The following is a 24709-nucleotide window of genomic DNA, read 5'->3' as shown; positions in this document are numbered from 1 at the left end:
ATACATTAATGATAATTCAGTTAACCAAAATAAACAGCAAATATACATACACATATAGATACAAATATAGATAGAAAATATACATACACATATATACACATATTTGTGTATACATACACATATGTTTATATATGCATATATGTGTATGTATACACAAATATACATACAGAGAAAGAGAGAGAACCTGGTGTAGTGAATGTATGACCCTGAGAAAGTCATTTAATCTCTTATGGCTCTACACAATTCTCTAAGAGTTTAAGTTACAGAGAAGGTGCTTACCTACATTCGTATAGGAAGTTCCTCACTGGCAGCTCGTTATACCAATGAAATGACAAGTCTATTCACTGTCCCTTTTTTGGAGCACTGGGTGGTGTGTGTGTGTGTGTGTGTGTGTGTGTGTGTGTGTGTGTGTGTATGTGTGTGGTTAGGGAGTGATATACAAGATATAATCTCTTTTCCTCAAGGAGTTTGTAATCTATTTGGCATTATAAGAGAAACACACAGAAAATAATTAAGAGTAGTAAAAGTTTATAATCAGGTAACAAAATGCTGTGTCAGAGATACTAAGTATTTAGCTTTTATGTCTAGGTGCCAGAGGCACAAAAAGCTCAAGTTACTGTTTGTGTATTTTTTTTTTAATTCTCTTTTATGGGATTCAACCAGCACATGCAGAAATCAGAGGAAATTCTCTAAACCATGGATTCTTAACATTTTTTTTTTGTTCCACAGAACTCTTTGGAAGTCTGTTGAAGTCTCTAGATCCCTTCTAAGAACAATGTTTTTAAATGTTTAAAATAAAATACATTTCATTGCAAAGGAAACCAATTATTTTGAAATATAGTTATCAAAATATTTTTCAAACAAGCAAACAAATCAGTTCATGAATCCCAGGTTAAGTACTCCCAGAGTGTAGACGGTATGTCTTGGTGAATGGGCACCAGTTCCCTACAAGAATCCTAACAGATTTAGCTAGGTACGCTTACAGAAGCTGAGGGCTATACTTAGAAAACTCCCCCAGATCTGAACATAAGTATCTCCCAGAATCATATTGCTAGTCTTAGTCCAACAGATATGCTCTGGCTTCACATTTCCTGACTGTTTGATTCACAGAGATTTGCTTGAAGAGTTAAACAAACTTTTCCCTTCCACAGACATGCAGATGTATGACAGATTGCTGACAGGTGATAAAAGCCACACCTATCCCAGAAGTACAAACAGCACAGGTGGTTGTCATGGCAGCAAAAATCCCCAACAGGATTGCAGAAGTTAGTAGGATCCACTCCCACCCTGCAAGGACAAATGAAAAGACAGTTGTTAAGTAGTGGAGATAGCAAGAACCTGTAGAAAAGAAGGGAGAACTGAAATTCATAGACGGGGCCAACCATCTCCTAGGAGATTCCTCTCTTCTGTGTATGAAAAAATAAACTCTTGCAAGCTAGCAATGCCAATGTTGTAGCAAAGCCAATGTTGGTGATTTGATCTGAATGTCAGACTAAACTCATGTCTTAGTATTATTCCTAGGGCAAGTCATTGTAGTAGGTAATTTGAGATAATCTCTTAATGAAAGAAAGCTGTGGCAATTTCCTCTTGTAGTTTCCTGTAGTTAAAATGGCATTTAATAGGAATAAAGGTAAACTATAATACTTGAGTTCAAAAGGTCAACTTCAGAAGGACAACATGAGGGAGGGTTTCTAATAAGCCATTCACCTAAAACTATCTGGACATTACTTGAAACTGAAAACCCTACAAAAAGGTAACTAATGTCAAGAGTTATGTAAAAATAATGAACAAATAATAATTCATTTGCTAAATTGATTAAAAGAAAAGAAAATCAAATGACTAAAATAAAAAATGAAAAAGAGGAAGTCACCACAGACAGAAAATAAAAAGAATAACTAGAAACTACTATACATAAGTATATGTTAGCAAAACTAAGGACTTAATGGAAATAGCTGATTATCTAGTAAAATGAAAAATGCTCAAATTAAAAAAATAGCAATCTTAAAATCTCAATACAGAAGGAATTATGACCTATCAAAGGAAAAAAATCAGGTTCAGATAGATTTATAAATGAATTATATCAAATTTTTAAACATATAAAATTATTGAATAATTGAGAAAGAAAGGTATTTCTTTTTATAGGCAGCCTTCATAAAACAATTTTGGCCCCTGATACCTAAACCAGGGAGAGATAAGTAAGAGAAAGATAACACTATGCCAATCTCATTAATGAATATAAACTTTTAAAATAAAATCTTAACAAAGAGACTACATGCATATTCACTATGACTAAGTTGATTATTTACCCTGGGGATGTGAAGATAGCACAGTACTTGGAAATAAGAAAGCTAAACATACAAAGAAGGAAAACATGTTGATATTAATATCCCTCCCCCCCCCCAACAAAACAAAACAAAAACAAATTCTTTGATAAGAGTACTTATGACTTCTGGTTAAGATGACAACATGAAAAAATACAGAAAAACTGACACCTACCATATAAAACCCAGCAAATATCTGATGATCTCAGAAACATCAGTGATTTTTTTCTTTATGTATTTACAGTTTATTGATTGCAAAAGAACATTTGAACAAAATACAACTTTTAAGTTATTCTTTCAATAAGAGATCTCCCATGTGTGCAGTATAAGTTCAACCAAAGGTACACGTCTTCCATTGACAACTGTGCATATCATTGTGAGGTATTTGTTTTTAGCTATGACAATAACTAAAACTAAGTATTAAAACAAAATGAACTTAAAAATGAGTCCTTCAAATCTCTGAATCACAAAACCTTGAACCTAGATTAAAAAAATAATGAAGCATATTCAATCACACTGCTCTCACTAAAAAATATTACTGATGTTTTTGGTGAGAGGAAGAAAATACATTTTTAAAAATATTGCTTAATCTTTGTCTCACTCTTTTAGAATGGTTATTTTGTGTATGTTTTATCAAGTACCTAATCCATTGCTATGGTAGTACATCTATTTAACTTATAAATGAACAAATATATTTTATTGATATCTGCTGAAACTTTTTCTTTCCTGATGGGGTAAACAAAATGAAAATGTAGACTTCTTTATTAAAGTATAGCCAGCAGTTGAAACTACCGTGTTTCCCCGATAATAAGACACTGTCTTATTAATTTTTTTGGACAGAAAAACACCAGAGGGCTGATTTTCAGGGGAGGGCTTATTTTAATGAACATTGACAGCAATTTTAATGAACAGGTAAATGTGAACAAAAAAATGTACCTTTATTCAATAAATAAATGAATTCAATAAAGAACAGGATGACGCTCTCACTGCTGTAGCTCTGATTGGATGCAGCTTAGAGCGTGGCGTGCGTTTCATCCGGGGGGAGGGGGGACGGTGCATACAGAGGGTACCATAATGTAGCGTGTAGCGCAGGGGATCACCTTCACTACAGTAGCAATCTCAATAGGGCTTATTTTGGGGGGAGGGCCTATTTTAGAGGAATCTTGCACAGTAAGGGGAGGGCTTATTTTTGGGATAGGTCTTATTATCGGGGAAACACGGTATAGTCTATAGCATGATGATAGTCAACTGATTGAGCATAGCTCCTTAGGTCCAATATATTTTGTAAGAAATAGCATGATGTAGTGGTTTTGGAGTCAGAGGACCTAGGCTCAAATTCCAGTTCCACTAGTAAGTATAGTATCACTAAATAATTATATTCATTATAATTCCCATACAATATGTATATTATTTGGTTGAAACTCAGTAAATTTCCATTTTCCCCATATGTCAATTGACTGTTCTTTCAAACTAATTAGAAGGTGTTGCATTTTTATATTTTTAACACTTGTGCTTGAATCCCCCTGAAACTCTTCCTCTGAAAGATTTTTAAACAGATTAGAAAATTCCATTGATAACATTTTTAGATGTGAAGATATGAGAGTTTTTATAGGAGATACATCAATTTTTTGGCAATGAAGGTTAGCTTTTAAATGTCTCCTTAATTATAATGCTTCATACTATTTAACAAGGCACAATTGACACTTAGCTAAAGGTCATCTTTAAAGACAGTGCGCAGAAACCCATAGTTCAAATTATCTTGATTATTTCAAGATGTTTTTGATGACTTTTTGTTATCATTATTTTCCCTCATAATATGGTGGATGAGGAGCTTGTACAAAGTGTGGAATAAGTATTCCCTCTGTCATTTTCCTCGTTTGCTTTTATTTGCTTAATAATGTGCTGACATTATTAGTATTGTCTTTAATCTGTAGGTTTTTACACGAACATTTTCAGATCACTTGTATATTTTACAATGTTTAGACTAGTTAACATAGACAATATAATCTATAAAGCCACTTAATCAGGCAAGTAAAATTGTAATATGTCACTATTCATGTTAAAATGAATTAAAAAATGAAGGCTCTCTGTCAACTCTCCCTCTCCTTTCAGGATATGTGACATGTAACCATCTGACATACCAATGGAGTGAGAGTAACCATTTCAACCTGTATATTACACATTAGTAAAATTTAACTTTTAATAAGTAAATATGAATAAAAATTCTAGTAGTTCCTTCAGATACCTCATTATATCTTGTTCTTGCCTTGGGGTACACATACCACACTTTAGAGTGTGGTGGACTTGAAGGATTTGTACCAGTTATGCCTATGAGCTATATTCACTATTTTGATTCTTTATATGTGAGTGTTAGTACTTGTACTTTGTCAAAACTCTTTGGATGCATCATCCTCTATAGCCAGGCATGCATAATCTATGGTAATTTCTTCTGTAACCCAGAAAATAAGTTCTCCTCTGGTATATTGATATGACTGTATGAGTTTGTGTGCTGCTCCATTTTTTTTTCTTTTCTCTTTTCTCCTGAATTTCTAATTCAAAAGAGATCCGGATGTTTCATCAGGAATTCTTAGTTTGTTTCATCAGAGACCTATTTCTCCCCTTGTAGGATTGTACTCAATTTTGTCTGATATGTTATTTTGGTTGTGAACCTCTATATTTTGCCTTTTGTAAGATTTAATTCCATGTTTTCCTTTCTTTTGTTGTGGCAGCTGTTAAATCTCATGGGGTCCTGATTGTGACTCCCTTGCATTTGAGAAATTTCTTTGTGGCTGCTTGAAATATTTTTTTCTTTGACTTGGAAGTTCTGGATTCTGGTTATGATATTACCGATAATTTTCATTTTGGGTTTTCATTTAGGAGGCTACTGGTGGATTCTTTCAGTTTTAACTTTGTCATCTGATTCTCAGAGATTTGTAAAATTTTCATCTATGATTTCTTGAAGTAGTACATCTAAGTTTTTTTGGGCAGGGATATATATTTTTTAGGCAATCTGATTATTATTAGATTATTCCTAGTTGTTTTTGATAGAATATGACTCTTATTTTGTCCTATTTATTCAATCTTTTGATTTTGTTTTAACTTTTCATCTTATGAAATAGTTGTTTTCTGTTTGTTGCATCTTAATTTTGGAGGAGTTCAATTCTTGAGTAAAGTTTATGTATGTATAACACATACTATCTGTTCTAAGGTATTCTTTTTTTCTTGCCATATTTTCCTTCCTAGATATTCCATTAGATCTGATGTTTCATTTCTTTCAGGTATTCTTGTAGCCTTTGTAACAAGGACATTATTTTTTTGAGGTTGTGTTTGGATTTAGTATGGATTTACTTTATTTTTCTGGATTTACCCCTTGGTTTTCTTTCAAGCCAAGGCATTTCTTCTTTGTGTTTGTTGTTTTCTTCTATTCATTCACATCTCCAACCTCTTTTTATGAATTGGGGACTGTTGTTTGAGTCAGACTCCATTCCTACATTCCCTTATGATGTGGATAGGCCATGCTTGATCCTAAGTGTTGTGGCTCATAATAGCTACACTTTTTGTAGGAATTGTCTGGCTTATTCTTGTGCTGTTGTTTGGGTCCAGATTGCCTACAAGCTAAATTTGACACAGGCTGCCTTGATGGTCATCTGGCCTTGTCTCATGCTGTTCATGGGACCCCTGTGTCAAGTAGATTTAGCCACTTTTGCAGTGGGTTGAGTCACTGGGTTATCCTACATTGGCCATTGTTGTGTTGCTGTCTTCTATCCTGTATGGGGTCTTTAGGTCAATCCATATTGGATCTGGGCACTGGTTTGGCCTTGTTTCCTGCTATGGATGGGGCACTTAGGTCATTCTGCATTAGGCTTGGTGTGGCCTTGTCCTATGTCCTGTGTTAGATGTTTTTTTCAGCCTATACTGGGTGTTGGTCTGACTTTGTCTCCTCCAGAAAGATCAATGATAAGAAAAATAGGAAAGAAATAGAAGCTTCTGTATTTTATGTAGATCTGCACAAACAGGTAGTCAGAATTTGGTAGGGGCAGATAGGAAAGTTTCACCTTGAAATTCAATACAAGCAGAGGTAAATATGGAAGCTATTGAAGACAGGAAGAAGGTTCAAGCCTGGGAAGGCAGTGAACTCAGATTAAGGATCTGCAAGCCAGCAAAACTGAGGAAGAAAGTCATATGAGGGAAACCATCTCTCTAGCAGATCAGCAATCTGGAAGCAGGGAATTGTGGGTGGGGTGGTGAAGGATCTTGACCAGGGGGATCTTCATCATGAGCCTCTACAAATGGAGCTGCATCCAGGTCTTCACCTGTAAGAAAAGAAGTAGGGACAGAACCAGTGCCCACAAATCACTTCCCAGAAAGACGGGGCCTGGCTGTGCACTCCCCAGAGCAGTAGGAAGCAGAGCAAAATACAGGGCCAGCTCAGCCCCTTGGTATTACATTCAAGGAGGCTGTTCTGGATGTCTGAGACCAACACGATCTCCAGCTTCTCACTAGAGCCTGACAGGGTCACAGCAAATAAAGGAACCAGATCTCAACTAGGCATGATGCAAGAAGACAGAATCTGGCTAAGGTCAGAATCCATAGTGGACCATTAGGAGACTGAGACAGAATTCAAGGATTGAGGCAGAATGTGAGCCCTAATGCTAGCCATCCCATTTGAATCAACAGAAGCACCTGCAGTTGCATTCAGACTACAGAGCAGACAGACCTACTCAGTTCATTTGAGAAAGGTGGAAAGGACCATATCTGAAACCAAGAACTCAAACTGAAAACATCAAGCAATATAAGGACATACTGAATGTGATAAAGAAATGTTATGTGTTAAGAGAAGTACAAGAGGTGAAACTCAGAAGAAGAGAGTGACCCTTCAGGTAGAGCCCATGGCTTGGCCAGAAGGACTACAAGAGTGGTCAGAAGAAATGAAGGAAGATTTTTAAAAAAGATAGTTTTTATTTAATAGCATTTGTATTTGTATTCATGCTAGAAGTACTAAGGAATTGGGCTTATTCTGCCATTTAATTGGAACTCTCTAGAAGAGGAGTCACAGTTAAGGGGCAAACAGCCTGACCTACAAAGAGGTGGAGAGGTTGCAGGTTCCAGATCCCAGGTCTCAGATTCCAGTGACAATCACCATAGTGTGATAACAGCTTTTTAGAAGCTATGATGATCAAGGACTGGCAGATGTAAATACTTTATTGGTTCTATTCTGAACCTGAGTTGTCCATATAAGAAAATAAAAATAGTTGGGGAGAAGCCAATGCCAAATTCTTGGTGTCTGTCATTAGTGACAATTGGACAATGTTTGTATATTTCTGCTTGGGTGCCTGTCAACTAGAAAAGTGTGAAAGTGTTATATGAGGTCTGAGGAAAAAGAACATTAGTGACAGGGAAGTATACATTAAGGAAATAAAAACTAAGTTATAATTGAAAGAAAATTTTATAGATCTGGCACAATCCATGCCTAAAGGAAAAGAGAATCTCTCAGAGAAGCCAATGGGCCCAGGATCTGGACATGAATGTAATTAGTAGGAAGTGGAAAGTACTTGGAGTGCATAGATCAGATTCTGACGAGGTAGAGAGTGAAGTCTTCTGCTTCCATTGTTACTGCTGGTGAGCATGTATGTTAGCAGAATTTTTTCTTTTCACATCTATTTATTGACCTCCTACTTTCATCTACCAATGATATAGTTTAGTTGGCTTTTATATGAGTCTTTCTTTGGACTTATTTCTCCTAAATTTCTTCTTACAATTTTCCAAGGCAATATTTGTTGGACAGCTCCCATAATGTTTTTTTTTGTTTTGTTTTGTTCTGTTTTTTGTAAATAAGTTGTGTTCAAAACTAATGTCACCCTGGTCTGTCATTTTTTCTCCTTTGGCAAGCAGATCTAGTTCTTGATGTTTGAAATGGTGACGAGGATTTTTCAGATTCATTATTATGGCTAGTTTGCATTGATTAAACTCAATTGAACACAAGAAATAATGATTATCAATGTGTCATGTCCCATTTTTAGGGGAGTCTATAGCTTATTTAAACATGTTAAGAATTGCTGTAATCTAAAAAAGACCATATATTCATCTTTAAAGTTCTTTTTTTTTCTGTGTGACCTTGGGCAAGTCACTTAACTCCAATTGCCCTGCCCTCCCCCCTCCAAAAAGCAAAAAAAAAAAAAAAACCCAAAGATCTTTCTTTGGGAGGTATTCAGGGTTAAGTGACTTGCCCAGTGTCACACAAGTAGTAAATGTTAAATATCTGAGATGGGATTTGAACTCAGGTCCTTCTGACTTCAGAGTCAGTGCTCTATCCACTCCACCACCTAGCTAGCCTTGACATTGATTTTGATGATATTAATGATCTGACTGCACACAGAAATCCCATTCTGAAATAACTGCAATGTGAGTAATCTGTAATTTTTTCAAGTGTTAAGATATAGCCAACTTCATTTTTTTATTATGTTGTTCAGTGCTCAATACATTCAATGTCTTCAAGAGCTCTTTTGAGGAAAGCATTCATGATATGCCAGCATAACACATTCAAGTAAGCTATGAGCTTTTGGTCTATTTCAATTTTTGACCTGTAATCACATCTTCCAATATAGCTCTCACTTTTCTCCCTTTGCATTGAAGTCATAGAAAATCAAGTTGTAAGTTGATTTACTTTGGGATTTTGAACAGAAATGAACAGAAATTTATTTTATCTCCCTTCCCCTCTTCTACACCCTTGGAAATAATGAGAAAGAAAACAAATCCCTTTTTAAAAAATATGCGTAGTCAAGTAAAACAAATATCTTAATCAATTACATGTGAAAAATATATGTCTCCTTCTGCATAATAAATCCATCATCTCTCTATCAAGAGGCAGGCAGCATATTTCATTGTTGGTCATCTGGAATAACAAAGTTTTTTTTTTCACCTTTTGAAACTATTTTTTTTAAGCAATTAGGGTTAAGTAACTTGCTCAAGGTTACAAGGCCAGGTGTTTCTGGGTGGGTGCTAAGTGTTTGAGCCTGGGATTTGATCTCCAGGTCATCCTGACACTGGAGCTGGTGCTCTTACTCGCTGTGCTACCTGGCCACCCCTTCCTTTTGAAACTATTGATCCCTCCCCCCCCCATCATAGACTCTCTGTACAGTTTTATATCATATATTGAATGATATATGTTTTTTCTTTGTTTTTATAATGTGAATGATAAGACCAGTCTCTTTTGCACTGCTGTGAATTTCACTGAGGAGTGAATATTTATAATCATAATCATAGCATCAGAGCTGGAGAAGATCTTTGAGAGCATGTAGTCAAAAGTTTTCATTTTACAGATGATAAAACCAAAGCCTCAATAAGATAAGTCACCTCTCCAAGGTCACAAAAATAAGAAATGGCAAAGCTAGCATTTGAACCCAGCTAATTTGCCTCCAAAGCCACTGCTTTTTCCCATTACAACACATTGTCTTTTCCATTCTAGTGCCCCATGCAATTAGTGCAATATCATCTATAAATTGGTATGTATGGGAACCACATCATCAATAGAGAATACTTCTGGAGTCAAGATGGCAGGGTAAAATGTAAGTCTCTTATTTATAAAAACTGATGCTGAGTGAGAAAAGCAGAACCAAGAGAAATTTGTACACAATTACAGACACAATGTATGTGTGATGACCAACTTTGATAGGCTGGACTCTTCCCAGCAATGCAAGGATATAAGACAACTGCAAAAAAAAAAATATGATGGAAAGAGATGTCTACATTCAGAGAAAGAACTACAGAATCTGAATGCAGATTGAAGCAAACTACCTGCTCTCTTTCTTTTTCTTGTTTAGTTTTGTTTCCTCTTTCTCATTGTTCACTTCACTGATTATAATCCTTCTTTACAACCTTACTAATGTCTAATGTGAAAGTATTTGCAGATTCTATACTTGATTGTATGCCACCATGGGTCAGGGGGGAGGGTAGGGAGGGGAAGAAAATTTGAAACTCAAGGGATTGTGGAACTGAATCTTATAAACTCAAAGTAAACAAACAAATTAATAAAGACAAAAAAGAAGTCTCTCCCCCTTACTTATTGATCTCTGAAAGCCCAGAAAATATCACCTCAGAAAAATCCATGGAACAGCCAAGCCAGCAGAAAGATGGGGTGCAACAGTCTTGTAGCCCAGAAAGCTTGGGGAATTAATAGGAAAGACCCCTTTCACTCTGGGGGTGAAAGGTAGTACAGGATAGGAGATGTCCCAGGAAGCCAGTAACAAGCCCCACATTAGCAAACCAGGGGGAGATCCTGAGCCCCAGGGTGGTGGAGAAGGAAAGTGCCAACACCAAGACTCCTGAGTGTCTCAGCAGAGGTGGGCAAACCTTAGATACCAGCTTGAAAAGCCACCTTATGCACTGGCATTCTCCAGCAGTTAAATTTCCTGGTGCTTCAGTGGAATTACAGGAAGCACAACTCCAGGAGGCACAGCTCCAGGCTGGCAGACATCCTCCAGCAGTCAAACATTTGAGTGCAAGGCCAGGCTAAGTGTCCCCAGGGGCCAGACTCCCCACCCCCACCCTGAGAGCTCCAGTGCTGTTGACCCTAGTTCAGCACCAGGTAAGCTGTCAGACCCCTACAGCCTCCAGATACTAGCATCTGAGGCCCAAGCACACAAAGTCATTGAAAAGGTCCAGGGCTCCTAGCACAAGAAGCTTGGGTCAGTGCCCACTTCACTCCAGCAAGAGATCTCAACTCTAAAAGCTAGGAATTAGGCAAACACCCAAAAAGCAGAAACAGACAATGACTATAGAATCTTGTTATGGGGACAGGGAAGATCAAAACACAAATTCAGAAGAGGACAACATTATTAATATATCCACATCTGAAACCTCAAAGGGGAATATGAACTGGTCTCAAGTCCAAAAACGCCTTATTAGAAGAGAAGGATTTTAAAAGTCAAATAAGGGAGGTAGAAGAAAAATTGGGAAAAGAAACGAGTGGTATGAAAGAGAGAGTCAATAGCTAGGAAAAGGAAGGACAAAAAATTGACTGTAGAAAACAAGCCCTTAAAAAGTAGGATTGACCAAATGGAACAGGAGGTACAAAAACTCACTGAAGAGAACTAGTCAAAAAGTAAAATGGGCCAAATGGAAAAGGAGGTATAAAATGTAATAGAAGAAAACAATTTGTTAAAAATTAGAATTGGGCAATTGGAAGCTAATGACTCTATGAGAAATTAAGAATCAGTCAAACAGAAACAAAAGAATGAAAATATAGAATAAAAAATAACTCACTGGTAAAACAACTGACCAGGAAAATAGATCCAGGAGAGACAATTTAAAAATTATTGGTCTACTGAAAACCATGATGAAAAAAAGATCCTGGAAAGTATCTTTCAGGAAATTATCAAGGAAAACTGCCCTGAGGTTCTAGAACCAGAAGATAAAATAGTCAATGAAGGTATCTACTGATCTTCTCCTGAAAGAGATCTAAAATTGCAAATGCCAAGGAATATTGTAGCCAAATTCCAAAACTACCAGGTCAAAGAGAAAATACTGCAAGCAGCCAGAAAGAAACAATTTAAATATCATGGAACCATTCAGCACAGGACCTTGCAACTTCTACATTAAAAGATTGGAAGGTGTCAAATATGATATTCTGTAAGACAAAGGAGCTTAAATTTCAACCAAGGCTCAACTACCCAGTGAAACTGAGTATAGTCTTTCAGAGGAGGAGATGAATATTCAATGAAATAGGGGACTTTCAAGCCTACATGATGAAAAGAACAGAGCTCAACAGAAAATTTGATCTTCAAATACAAGACTCAAGAGAGGCATAAAAAAGGTAAACAGGAAAGAAAAAAACCAGCACGTTATTAATAAGGACAAACTGTTTACATCCTTACAAGGGAAGATGACACTTTCAACTCTTAAGAGCTATATTATTGTTACGCCATTTAAAAGGGTTATATATTGGCAGAGGGCATGGGTATAAGTTGACTTTGATGTGATAACAAAAAAGCTGTTTAAGTGGTGAAAAGGGATTGTACTGGGAGAAGAGAAAAGGAGGAGGCAGACAAGGGTAAATGATGTCATATGAAAAGGCAAATACAAAACAGAACAAAACAAAGCCTATTATAATAGAGGGAAAGAAGGGAAGGAGAACCTTACTCTAATCAGATTTGACTCAACTAGGGAATAACATAATCAGTTAGGTCTAGAAATCTAACTTATCCTATAGGAAGTAGGAAGAGAAAGGGGAAAGAAAAGGGAGAGGATAGATAGAAGGGAGGGCAGCCTGATGGAGGTGGTGGTGGAAAGCAGAACTCTAATAAGGAGGGAAAGGCAGAAAGGAGAGAGAAAATCATAAACAGGAGGGAAAATAGGATGGAGGGAAAATAGGATGGAGAGAAAGACACAGATAGTAATCATAACTGTGAACATAAATGGGACAAATTCCTTAAATGGAAGCAGATAACAGAGTGGATTAAGAACCATAATCCTATGTTTTTAACAAGAAACACATTTGAAGCAGAGGTGATGAGGTACAGGCTCTGGGAACCCCCTTGAACTCTGATTGAATCTTTCCATTTGATGAAGCATTTGCCTGAGGCTGTAAGACTTTCACTGTGGCTAGGCCACAAACCTCTGTTACTAGCCTAGCCCTCCTTTGTCCAGCTAGCACCCACCCTTGGTCCTCCCAAACCCTTTATTGTCTTATCTCCAGGAAGCCTCCAGCTACCTCCCACCCTTAATCTCTCATCACTGGTCTGACATCATTTGACTCCTCCTGAAGACCCTCCCCAAACCCCTCCCCTAGACCACCCCTAGATTCTTCCCACAACCTTTCTGTATATAAGACACCATCTTGCCTCCATGAGGTGTGAAAGCTCCAGAGAATTATCTAGTGCAGACTCACTCTGTGTTAGATTATTCTGTTCCACTTGTCTAATGCTAATGTCACAGATACTGAGGCTCCTTTAGAGTTTACCCATTAAGGCAAAACTTTTAATAAACTTTGCTTTTCTTTGGCTGAGAGAAGACTTGAGTTGAATTCATTTGGCAGGATCCAGCATGTTGCCATTTTGGGGTCTCAAGCACCCCTAAACCTCTGACTTCAACATTTTATGGTCACCCTCATCAGAGGGATCCACAAAGAGTAAAGGTGAAAGGCTAGAGCAGAGTATATTATGCTTCAGTTGAAGTAAACAACAACAACAAAAACAGGAGTAGCAATCCTGACATTAAATTGAAAAGTTTTTACACAAAGTCAATGCAACCAATATTAGAAGGGAAGCAAAAAACTTGGAAACAATTCTTACAGCAAGTGTTTCTGATAAAGACCTCTTTTTTAAAATATATAGAAAACAGCATCAAATTTATAAGAATACGAGTTGTTTCCCAATTGATAAATGATCAAAGGATATGAACAGGAAGTTTTCAGAGGAAGAAATTAAAGCTGTTAATGGTGATATGAAAAAATGCTCTAAATCACTATTGATTAGAGAAATACAAATCAAAATAACTTAGAGGTACCACATCACACCTATCAGATTGGCTAACATGACAAAACAGGATAATGAGAAATGTTGGAGAAGATGTGTGAAAATTGGAACACTAATGCAATGGTGGTAGAGTTGTGAACTGATCCAACCATTCTGGAGAGCAATTTGGAACTATGCCAAAAGGGCTATAATTTTTTTTTTTATGAGCAATCAGGGTTAAGTAGTTTGCTCAAGGTTACATGGCCAGTTATTTCTGGGTGTGGTGCTAAGTGTCGGAGCCTGGATTCAATCCTCAGGTCATCCTGGACACTGGAGCCGGTGTTCTTACTCGCTGAGCCACCTGGCCTCCCCTAAGCAATTGGGGTTAAGTAACTTGCTCAAGGTTACACAGCCAGGTGTTTCTGGGTGGGTGCTAAGTGTCAGAGCCCAGATTCGATCCCCAGGTCTTCTCGACACTGGAGCCGGTGTCTTAGTCGCTGTGCTACCTGGCCTCCCCAAGGGCTATAAAATTTTGCATACTCTTTGACCCAGCATTACCACTTCTATGTCTGTATCCCAAAGAGATCATAAAAACAGGAAAAAGAACCACATGCACAAAAATATTTATGGCAGCTCTTTTTGAGGTATCAAAGAATTGGAAATTGAAAGAATGTTCATCAATTGGGGAATGGCTGAACAAGTTGTGGTATATGAATGCAATGGAATATTATTGTGCTATAAGAAATGATGAGCAGGTAGACTTCAGAAAAACCTGTAAAGACTTATATGAATTGATGCTGAGTGAAATGAGCAGAACCAGAAGAATATTATACACAGTAATAACTACATTGTATGATGATTGATTTTGATAGACTTAGTTCTTCTCAGCAATGCAAGGATCTCAGATAACTCCAAAAGACTCATGATAGAAAATGTTATTCATATCCAGAGAAAGAAATGGGGAGTCTGAATGCACACGGAGGCATACTACTGGCTCTCCTTTTCTTTCATTATTTTTGTCCTTCTTTCTCATTATTCTTCCCATTAGTCCTAATTCTTCTTTAAATAATGACTAATATGAAAATATGTTTAATATGAATGTATAAGTAGAGCCTATTTCAGACTGTATGCCATCTTGGGTAAGGTGGACAAGAGGGTTGGAGAGAAAATTCGAAACCCAAAATCTTATGGAAGTGAAATGTTGAAAACTAAAAATAAGCAAATTAACTACATATTTAAAAATCAGAGAATATTTTTTTTGTTTGGACTTTAATGCTAGTATCTCTTCTTTGTTTAAATTTTATTTATCAATTATCAGGAATTTATTTTTCTTCATCCCACCTCTTTCTTCTCCATTGAAAAGAAAGACAAGAACCCAGCAAAATCCTTGTAACAAACAAGCGCAGTCAGGCAAAAACAAATTCCCATATTGTTTATGTTCAAAAATGTGTCTCATTCTTTATATTTACTTCATCCCTTCTTTGTCAGGAGGTGGAGAGTTTTCTTCATCATTTTTCATTTGTTATGAAGATTTAAATATAATATCTTAAATGAACTGATGAATATTATGTACCAGGATAGACTAATCTTCAAGGACAAGTTCAAAGAGGGGATGTTACTAGCTGTCAGAAGTGCTTGAAGGCCACAATCAGAAGTTTTGGATCTGATTAATGATAGAGATTCACTGGAAACTTGTATAATTTCTTTTCTTTCATTTGTGCCAATATATATATGTATGTATATATGTATATATATGTTCATATTTAGTTTTTGAAAGACTGCAAAAATAAATTCCATTGGAAAAATAGCATTTTCTTTAAGGAAAGATAAAGAGTTATTTCACATTTCATACTTTAATTTTCTCCACTCACTGTTTCTGTTACATTAATGTACACAGCATGGTAAACTATGACACATTATCTTTCAAGATTTTATTCAATAAATTTTTTTGTGTGTATTCAATTGCTTTTTTCCATAAAAAATAACAAATTGAATTAGATTGCACATAACTACAATATATTTAAGCATTCCATGGAGAATATATTGTCTAAATAGAGAAAGAAAAAAAAAACTTCTAGATTATTCTGGGGAGGTCTATGATTATAAGTTGTGCTAATAAAACATCACTTAGATGAGACACAAGGGCCATGAGGAAATAGAGTAGCAGGCCAATAAAAATCTTCATTTAAAGAACAAGAGAAGTGATGCCTTAAAAATAAAGTAGTAATGATTAGCTAATAAAAATGAAAAATATTACCAAAATGGTTTATAACAAATTAAGCAAATATGAATTAAAGTAGAAAATCATCCTGAGCCAGATAAACTGGACCACTTCATCTGAGACGATTCATACCTTTTTCCAAATAAGAAAAATAAACAGCTCACTAAGTGTCACTATCTGACAATAGGATTTAGATTTCTGGACCAGAATGTAAGATACAGGAATGATGGACTCTTGACAAGTAGTGGAGTTATATCTAAGTAGGACTAAGTGAGACTATTTTAGGTCAAAGACTTATGGATCTAATCAGGTATGCTTCAAACTGAAAATGTAGAGGGAAGGAGAAAAGTGTTCAGGTACAACTGCTAAATGAGACACCAAAGGAAGTAGCAGGTATAATGCAGCAGAGTGAACAGCATTGGAACTGTGGTTCATAGGACACAGTATCTGTGATGTGGCTTCAGATGTCTACTAAAAATGCATAGGGAGGGTGTGGGGTGGTAGTGGTGGGTGGCAGAGCCAAGATGGCAGAGTAAAAGCAGGTACTTCTTGAGTTGTCCCCCAAGTGCCTCAAAATACTTGTAAAAAATGACTCTAAACAAATTCTAGAGCAGAAGAACCCACAAAATGACAGAATGAAACAGATTTCTAGCCTGAGACCAGGAAAGGTCTGTTGCACCAGTCTGAGAGAGGAGCTCAGTCCAATGTGGGCCATGCCAGCACAGACTGGGTCCTAGCAAACATGGTGTAGGCCTCAGGGGACTGAATCACTGGCAAGTGTGGCAGTTTCCAGACTTCTCAACCCACAAATGCCAAAGACACCTTAGAAGGTCAGTAGGAAAGATCTGTTGGACCTGCGTGAGAGAGGAGCATGGTCCAGTTCCAGCCCCAGTCCTAGAGCAGTGGTGCAATTGCAAGGATTTCTTTGCTGGCACTGAGGGAGGATTCTCTTGCTTTGGCCTTGCTTGGATCTGGGTCACAGTCCTGGATTGTGGCCCTGGGGTGAAGAGGAGTGCTGGCATGGTGGAGTTTGTGGCAGTGGTGAAGAAGGAATCCTCCTCACAGTTACAAAGCAGAAAACAGTGCTTGTGGTCACTCATAGACCAGAACACAGCTTAGGAGAGGAGTAAGCACCTCTCTTTTCATCATACAATCTTGGAAGAACTAAAAATTTACAGGTGCCTAGAAATGTCTCTGAAAATAGCTGCACAAAAACCCTGAAGCTTGGGACAATGTGCTCTCCACTCGGAAAGCAGAGTCCTACCTTAACAAAGAGCTAAAAAGTCAAGTAATTGACTGGGAAAATGAGCAAACAGCAGGAAAAGAATCAAACTGTAGAATCTTACTTCGGTGACAAGGTAAATAAAAACATACAAACAGAAGAAGACAATAAAGTCAAAGCTCCTACATCCAAAGCCTCCAAAAAAAAAAAAAAAGAATTGGTCTCAGGTCACAGAAGAGCTCAAAAAGCATTTTGAAAATCAAGTAAGAGAAGAAGAGGAAAAATTGGGTAGAGAAATGAGAGTGATACAAGAAAATAATGAAAAATGAGTCAATAATTTACTAAAGGAGACCCAAAAATGCTGAAGAAAATAACACCTTAAAAAAATAGACTAACCCAAATGACAAAAGAGGTACTACAAAAAGCCAATGAAGAGAAGAATGCCTTAAAAAGCAGAACTGAGGGGCGGCCAGGAAGCACAGCGAGTAACAACACCGGCTCCAGTGTTGAGAAGACCTGGAGATCGAATCCCGGGCTCAGACACTTAGCACCCACCCAGAAACACCTGGCCATGTAACCTTGAGCAAGTTACTTAACCCCAATTGCTTAGGGGCGGCCAGGTGGCTCAGCGAGTAAGAGTACCGGCTCCAGTGTTGGGACGACCTGGAGATCGAATCCCGGGCTCAGACACTCAGCACCACACCCAGAAATAACTGGCTGGGTAACCTTGAGCAAGTTACTTAACCCCGATTGCTTAAAAAAAAAAAAAAAAGCAGAATTGACCAAATGGAAAAAGAGGCCCAAAAGCTCACTGATGAAAATAATTCTTTAAAAATTAGAATGGAGCAAATGGAAGCTAATGACTCTATGAGAAATCAAGGAATTGTAAAACAAAATCAAAGGAATGAAAAAATAGAAAACAATGTGAAATATTTCATTGGAAAAATAATTGGCCTAGAAAATAGATCCAGAAGAGAGAATTTAAAAAATTTTGGACTAACTGAAAGTCATGTTAAAAAAAAGATCCTAGACATCATCTTTCAAGAAATTATCAAAGAACTTGCCCTCATATTCTAGAACCAGAGTATAAACTAGAAATTTAAAGAATCCACTGATCACCTCCTGAAAGAGATCCCAAAAGGAAAGGTTCTAGGAATGTTGTAGCCAAATCCCAGAGTTCCAAGGTCAAGGAGAAAATATAGCCAGCAGCCAGAAAGAAACAATTCAAGTATTGTGGAAACACAATCAGGATAACACAAGATCTAGCAGCTTTTACATTAAGGGATCAAAAGGCCTGGAATATGATATTCCAGAGGTCAAAGGACCTAGATTAAAACTAAGAATCACCTACCAAGCAAAACTGAGTATACTCCTTCAAGGGGAAAAATGGAAATTCAATGAAATAGAGGACTTTTAAGCAGTCTTGATGAAAAGACCAGAGCTGAACAGAAAATTTGACTTTTAAATACAAAATTCAAGAGAAGCATGGAAAAGTAAACAGGAAAGAGAAATTATAAGAGACTTATTAAAGTTGAACTGTTTACATTCCTGCATGGAAAGATGATATTTGTAACTCATGAGTCCTTTCTCAGTATTAGGGTAGTTGGAGGTAAGTGAGAGAGAATGAGTGAACCTTATTCCCATCAGATTTGACTGGAGGAGTGAGTAACATACACACTCAGTTGGGTATAGAAATCTATCTTACCCTAAAGAAAAATAGGAGGGAAGGGGATAAGTAAAGGGGGACGATGGAAAAGAGGGCAAATAAGGAGAGGGGTAATCAGAAGCATGCACTTTTGAGGTAGGACAGGGTCAAAGGAGTGAATAGAATAAATGAAGGGCAGGATAGGATGGAGGGAAATATAGTTAGTCTTTCACAATATTACTGTTATAGAAGTGTTTTGCATGACTACACATGTATAAATTATATCAAGTTTCTTGCTTTCTCAATGACGGTGGGTGGGGAGGGAGGAAGGGAGAGAATATGGAACTCAAAATTTTAAAATCTAATGTTAAAAATTGTTTTTACATGCATCTGGAAAATAAGATATATAGGCAATCAGGTATAGAAATCTATCTTGCCCTACAGGAAAACGGAAGGGAAAAAGTTAACAGAAAGGGGTGTGATAGAAGAGAGGGCAGATTGTGGGAAGGGTAATCAGAATACATGCTATGTTGGAGTGGTGGGTGTGGAGAGATGGGGATAAAATTTGGAGCTCAAAATCTTGTGGAAGTGAATGTTGAAAACTAAAAATAAAGGAATTAATTTTAAAAATGCACAGATTATGGTAGTAAACAAAGGGAACTAGAGGTTTGTATTTATGACTGAGACCTTGGGGGATATGACCCTTGACTGGATAATGTCAGTGGAAGGGCATGTTTCCTTTTGAAGAAACTGATCAGACAAAACACCTGATAAAATAGCATTATATATGAGAAGATGTATTCTCATATAGGAATTCATTAACATGAGAAAAAAATGATGGAGACCATATAGGAGAGTATCAATGGAGGGCAAAATGGAAATATCATTGTCAGAATTGCCTATGGATCACCAAAGCAGAAGGAGAAAATGGATAATTGATACAAAGAAGATGATAAAACTGACCTGAAACCTATAAATAGCGGTGATGTAGAGATGGGAAGAAGGGGAAAGGATTATAGCCACTGGTTGTTTCTTTCTCCTGAAAGCAGAACCAGCTTGGGGAATTTTGAATGATACTGCTGAGTAATTTCAAATTATAGAAGATACAAGAACCAAGAAGGGGAGTGGCTACTCTGGACATAACTCTTACTAAAAAAGATCAAAATGATGGCTTAATTAGAAGTGAGGGTTATCTTGACAGGTAGAGTTATTCTGTAATATGGAATAAAAGTGAAGGTTGGGAATCATGTTTTCTTAACTGGCTATTCATTTACCCTTCCTATTAAAGAACAGGTATATACGAATCTTGTAGGATAGCTCTGTTGTTGCAGGTTTTGGTTAAGTGTAGTGCTAAAATGTGTAAGAAAGAACAGTGCCATAGTAGGACCCTAGTGCTTACCTGGAAATTACTATCAAATACATGAGTTGCTAAAGTTGTGTGTGAATTGACAGGGTGGGGGTGGGGAAGATGTTTCAGGCACCTATCAACAGTGGATGGATTAAGAGCCTACCATGTGCATGGGACCATATATTAGACATGAGGGATACAAAGGCAGAAACATAAATTAGTTCTCAAACAGATTAGAGTCTTTTGGAAGGATACAGCATATACACAAATAAGTAAATACAACACAATATGAACAGCCTTAACAAGTAGGGTTGGGAATGGAATGGCAGATAGGAAAGAGATTACATAAAAGCTAGCTGCTGAGATAGGCCTTGAAGAAAGCTAAGGATTCTAAATGGAAGCAGTAAGAAGGGAATGTAGTCTAGGCATGAGAGACATCTTGTCAGAAGGTATGAAGGTAAGAGATAGAATGTTGTGTGACAAACAAAGTTAGAAGATTGATTTGGCCAGAACACAGAACATATAAAGAGGAGTAAAATGTTTAGAAAGATAGCCTAGAGTGAGATTGTGGGGTACTTTTAATATTGGATTGAGGAGTTTGTATTTTTTACTTATAGGTAATAGGTAAGTTTTTTGCTTTTTTTGGAGGGGGGAAGGCAGGGCAATTGGGGTTAAGTGACTTGCCCAAGGTCACACGGCTAGTAAGTATAAGTGTCTGAGACCAGATATGAACTCAGGTCCTCCTGACTCCAGGGCCAGTGCTCTATTCACTCTGTCACCTACCCCCCCCCCCCCCCCCCCCACAATAGGGAGTTACAGAAGGTCTTTGAGGTGAAGAGTTATGGTCAAACCTGTACCTTAGGAAGATTATTTTGGCAATTATGTGAAAGATGAATTAGAGTAGAGGAAGAATGGAAACAGGGTGATCAGTTAAAAGTTTTTTTCAATAGTTCAAGTGAAAGACAACGAAGAGTTGCAAAAAGATGGTAGCCATATGAGTGAAGAGAAAGAAATGGATGCAACAGATGCTAAAGTAGAATTGATAGGACGTGGCAACTTATTGGAGGGAGGGGTAAGGCATTCGAAGGAGAAGAAATATCATGAAGTCATGGATTCTGAAGACTTAAATCTGATCCTCTGATCTTTTCTTTCTAATCTGTGTAAACTCTGTAATCTCGGGTAACCATTTTATATCTCAGTTTCATCACTGATAGAATAGGGAGCTTGACAAGATGATTCACAAGGTCCTTTCCTGCTTTAAAACTCTGATTGACTTTGAACCTGGCCAATTGGAAGAATGGTGGTGCCCTCAGCTATAGTACTTTGTAACTTTCTCATTCAATTTTCACATTTTACTCAGTATTAGTTTTTTTAGTGCTTTTTTTTTCTTAGCATGGTTCATATGTTCGACAAAGTACCTTGCCAGCAGGGACTGTATCTTATTTATCTTAGCATCACTCCACAGTGCTGAGGAGTTACCAGATCCTTTCTAGAGTCTTGTATACACTCTGGAGCTGTGTGACCAACTCGCTTTATTAGTCCCCTGCCCCCAAATTCTCTCAAAGTGGATAAGAATCTCAGTGAGTTCCAGGTTAGCAAATTCTCTATCATTCTGATCAATCCTTTGAAATTGAAGGAAGACCAAAGTGAGGACTATGTTTTCTGAAAGGCTGTTTATGAGCCTGCAGTCTGGTGCTGTTACTCCATGTGCATTCTGATTGGGTAGAGATGCTCTAAAGCCTGGGAGATTTTTAAAAGCTTGGTGTGAGTCATACATGAATATATGTTGTGGGTGAGGAAGGTATAGGGAGCAGGAACATGGGGAGGGTGCTGAAGATGGGAATAGAAGAAAAAGGCAGCCCCGTAGAGAGAGAACAAGTGACAAGGACCTGGTCATGGCATCCTAAACACTAGAATTTATCTGGACCATGATGATGGCTATGAGAACTGTGTCAAGGCGCTTCAGTGTGTGTCTGGCCTGAGAAATGCAGGGACCAAAGGGGAAGATGACTAAGCAAGGTGGCCTTGCACTCTAAATTTCAACACTGGGAGCATGATTGCATCCTTCTCCTGTAACTTTGGGGGGAAAAGAGGAATTAAATGGAAGTTGTCTAGTGGTTGATGAAGGTGTGGGAAAGAGTGATGATTTGTGTTTAGCTTCAGAGAGTATTTACAACCTGATTTAATTCCTTTTTATTTACGTTGGTATTCTGTTTTAATTAAATACATTTTGCCTTTGAATTTATGTGTGGTTTATTATAGTCTGGCATAGAGATGTATTAGTGGGGACTCAAGCCACGGTCTTGAATAGTTATGTCCCCAAACTAATATTCAGCTAATCTACTATTACCTATTTAGAGATAGTCAGAATCCTTGAAACCACTAGAAAAAAAAGAGTAGAAAAATAAGCGAAACAAAAACCCACTGAAGCAAAACTATGTGTATTCTACATTATTATGGCAACAAATCAATAATGGTATTACAATGAGTTCTTGTGTAATCAGATTTTTCTTTCTGTGTTGTTACGGCATTAATCTCAGTGTCATAGAGGGAAATGGGATGGCTCACAGGACAGGTAATGGCATGCAGAATAGTTTGCCTTCTAGAGGCCATGGGGTCAGCAATTATTGAAAGCTGTCATTCCCTAACAACTGCTTGCTGCTCTGTAGGAAGCAAGTTGATGGTTTCAGCCCACTTTTAACAGCTCAAGTATTCACATCACAGAGTGGCTTCCCAGCCTACTGTTATTGATATTATTCATCAAATCATTTTCTGTTTCTGCTACTGCTGGGCTGTAGGCTTTGAGCATCAGGCATATCTTAGAAATGGAAATCATGAAGCAAAACAAAAATTGGTCCTAACTGGCAGCTGAGACTGAGTGGCCAAAGATTGGCAGGGTGTCACTGCCATGGGTTATCCCAGTTAGAATGGAGACATAATAGTTTAGTGATACACACACTGCTGGTTTCCAAGTCCTGTTCCTTCCATATTGCTAATAATAAAAGGAATCTGTTCATTTGAAAGACTGTGAAGCTGGAAGCTTTTGTAAAAATCCAGACTCATTGAAGTATATATTTTATACCATCATAGAAATTGTAGAGTTGGAAGGAACCTCAGAGATATTCTAGTCCAATTCCCCCCTAAAGCATGATTACTGTCTATAGCGTCCTGACCTTTCCCCACAAAAATGCACACTCACAAACCCTTTCCACTTGCCCTCACATCCACACCCTGGGTCTGAAGTGCGCTTTTTAAATGCTCTATTTTCCCAAGAAGATATTACTTGGAAAGGAGGTAAAGGGGGAGCTATCACAACCATGCCAATCAGATATACAGGGTGTTCCAAAAGTCTTTGTTATTAGAGCTTAAAACTGCTCCAAGACTTCTGGGACCCCCTGTATATGTCTGCCAAAGGTTTGTTTGTGTGGTCTCTAAGATTCTAAAATCCATGCCATGGAAAAAAGAGGGTGTCTCAGGGCTTAGAGTGCCTGTGGAATGTACTGGCTCTTCATCAAGTCCAGTACTTCTCTTTCCACGTTCCCACAGATCTAGGCCTAATCTCCCCACTTTGGGGCTCCCCAAACCATTGTGTTTCACATTGACCATATTTTCATTTTGCTTATGTTTCCATTTGCTTTTTCTTACACATATGCACTTAATTACTCCTGATATTTCTCTCTTTCCTTCTCCCTTCTTCCTCTTTCTACCTTCTTCTCTCTTCCCCCTTTCCCTTCCTCTACCTGTCTCTCTCTATCTCTGTCAATTTCCCTCTTTTCTCTTTGTCTCCCTCCCTCCCTCTCCCTTTTCTTCTGTTTCTGTCATTTACTCTAGAACTACTCCACTCTCGAACACAAACACAAACACAAACACAAACCTCCCCAGCCGCACCATGCCAAACCATGATCAGCCTTCTGAAGAGAACATCGAGATACTTATCTAAAGAGGGATGGTATATTAGTTATTGTGGACAGCTGTGTGAGCATGATGTCTTGTTGCCACTGTCTCTGTACACAAGGTTCTCTCCACTGGCTGGGGAAGCCCTCTTCTTTCTTCTAAGGGTGTCACCCTAGGATTCCCACAAGAACACTAGAAACCTCTTCTATATGTCCATAATTTGTCTCATCATGGCTTGCTGAACATTTTCCCACAATCGATATGTTCATCGGTGTTCATTTCTTCTATGACCTCAGCACCTCCCCCCCCATCCCGCTTGCATCCATTTTTTGTTCTTCTCTCTGCCCTTGCTCCTGTTCAGTACTTTCATTTACATCAGCCTCTTGCTCCCACTCATTCTCAACTACTTCCCTTTCTTTGGGGTGCTGTCCCCCATCTCGACTCCTACCTTTCAGCCTGAGTTTTCTTCTGCCTTTTTTGTTCCTCAGTTCCATCTGCAATCACTCCATTCTAGCTCGTATCCAATTTTGATTCTTCTCACCACTATTTCTTTGTTGCTGCTTCTCTAAGGGGCTCAGTGTCCAGTAAGCAGTCCCAGATGTGTCCTG

General features: G+C 37.8%; 1 long non-coding RNA gene across 2 annotated transcripts in view; it reads right to left on the bottom strand.

Annotated features, from left to right (window-relative positions):
- The window catches only part of LOC138146558 (uncharacterized), a 28958-nt gene extending 4249 nt beyond the window's left edge, over nucleotides 1–24709 (bottom strand). The window contains exons 1-2 of one of the 2 annotated variants that reach the window (XR_011164522.1): nucleotides 24550–24709; nucleotides 280–1287 (exon numbers count right to left, since the gene is read on the bottom strand). This is a non-coding gene — a long non-coding RNA (uncharacterized lncRNA). The remainder of the gene's footprint in view (nucleotides 1–279; nucleotides 1288–24549) is intronic. The other variant, XR_011164523.1, reaches the window with a different exon arrangement.

The sequence above is a fragment of the Petaurus breviceps genome, unplaced genomic scaffold (assembly GCF_028583685.1).
Source record: "Petaurus breviceps papuanus isolate PSGF00001 unplaced genomic scaffold, PetGlider_PUasm1.0 90763, whole genome shotgun sequence".
Lineage (NCBI taxonomy): Eukaryota > Metazoa > Chordata > Mammalia > Diprotodontia > Petauridae > Petaurus > Petaurus breviceps.
The sequence above is the reverse complement of the archived record's forward strand: the minus strand, read 5'-3'. Positions and strand labels throughout refer to the sequence as shown.